This window comes from Suricata suricatta, chromosome 11 (assembly GCF_006229205.1).
Source record: "Suricata suricatta isolate VVHF042 chromosome 11, meerkat_22Aug2017_6uvM2_HiC, whole genome shotgun sequence".
Lineage (NCBI taxonomy): Eukaryota > Metazoa > Chordata > Mammalia > Carnivora > Herpestidae > Suricata > Suricata suricatta.
Window position 1 is genome coordinate 44,061,243 of NC_043710.1, and position 1,389 is coordinate 44,062,631.

At 49.2% G+C, this 1,389-nt stretch overlaps 1 protein-coding gene and 1 long non-coding RNA gene across 7 annotated transcripts in view; one reads left to right on the plus strand and one right to left on the minus strand.

Annotated features, from left to right (window-relative positions):
* The window catches only part of ARNTL (aryl hydrocarbon receptor nuclear translocator like), a 158,372-nt gene that overhangs the window by 55,608 nt on the left and 101,375 nt on the right, over positions 1-1,389 (minus strand). Inside the window, exon 1 of one of the 6 annotated variants that reach the window (XM_029956181.1) lies at positions 1,205-1,268. The exons of the other annotated variants lie outside the window; for them this stretch is intronic. The gene's annotated coding sequence lies outside the window, so the exon portion shown is untranslated. Of the gene's footprint in view, positions 1-1,204; positions 1,269-1,389 lie in introns of those variants that run through there. 6 annotated transcript variants of the gene reach the window in all.
* LOC115306023 overlaps positions 1-1,389 on the plus strand; it is a 17,211-nt gene that overhangs the window by 7,597 nt on the left and 8,225 nt on the right. The window contains exon 2 of the long non-coding RNA XR_003915138.1: positions 1,086-1,221. This is a non-coding gene — a long non-coding RNA (uncharacterized LOC115306023). The remainder of the gene's footprint in view (positions 1-1,085; positions 1,222-1,389) is intronic.

The window sequence follows — 1,389 nt, forward strand, 5'->3', positions numbered from 1 at the left end:
CACACACACACACACACACACACACACACACACACAAAATAATGTTACTTGTTGTTAATGGATAGAATTGCCTGTTCATTATATATAGCCTTGCCTTCTCCATCAAGCTCCTGTTCAATCTTCAAGACCCTACTTACTTGATACTTCTTCCACCATCACACTCCCTCCCCCCACCTGGAGGTTAATTAATCTTTGCTCTGTTAGATGATTCTTACAAATGTACACATTACATCGTCTCAGCTCACTGGCCCCCACTACCTAACAGTGAGTTCCTGAGAGTACACGTTGGGTATGATTCATCTTGGTGGCCTCCCTCTGGCCCCAGGTTCCCCAGGCAGCAGCCAGCAGTTTGGAACATCCCCAGAGGAGAACCTTCTCTCCACAGCAGGAAAATGAGCCAGGACTCACATTTATAAGTATCTATTCTTTGCTGAACGTTTGAGAGGCACCTTTCAAATCTGAATGCATATATCCCCAAAATGCCCTATGAGGGAATTACTATCCCTGTTTTGCAGAAGGGGACACTGAGGCTCAGGGAAGTGAGGTTAACAGCCAAAGTTTCACACTGCTAGTAAAAGTGGTGAGGCCAAGATTTGATCTTGGGTCTGTGGGACTCCAGACCCCCTATTTTCAGTGGACCAGCCCAGCTGCATGGATCTAGGGAAGCTGAGGGCATCCAGGAAGGATGAATGGTCTGCAGGGTCCTAAAATGAGGTTAGTGCTAAGGAGCTTTGGCCAACATACGGTAACCTGTTAGGAAAAGCCAGGCACCAGGTCAGAGGGGCAGAGAGCAGCCTCTGGAGAAAACAGAATTCTAAATTTCACATGCAGTTGGCAGGTGGCAAAGTGACCATCTCCCCGGACCCATCCTATCTAATGAGAAGACGACACATTCAGGGTCTGCAGTTCTCAGCCACGTGTGATCAGTTAAGTCCCCTGGTCCCGAGTTCACAGATCCTTCCCGAACTCTGGGAAACATTCAAGAACACGACCCTAAGTGTTAGCACCCCTCGGAGAAAGCTGCGGACAGAAGTGACCACAGGACATCTGGGAATGACACTCCTTTGCCCTTTCTCCACCCCCAGTGCAGTAAAGGAAACTTCCATGGCGTGCGGTACACCCAAAGCTAAGTCTCAGCTTCACAGGGGTCTAACTCCACTGCATTCGGAGTCAAAGGACCTGTATCGAAGGCGCGGTTCCTTACCAGCTGTGCAGCACTCAGTAAGTCAGATCTTCTTTGGGCCTAAGTGTCCCCGGATATAAACAGGGGGAGGAGGAGAATGCCTGCTTCACAGGCAGGTCTTAGGGACGCTATGAGAAAACACACATGGGAAGAATCCGTTCATATAAGATGACGATCATGTGTAAAGAAGGGTTGCGGGGTGGAGG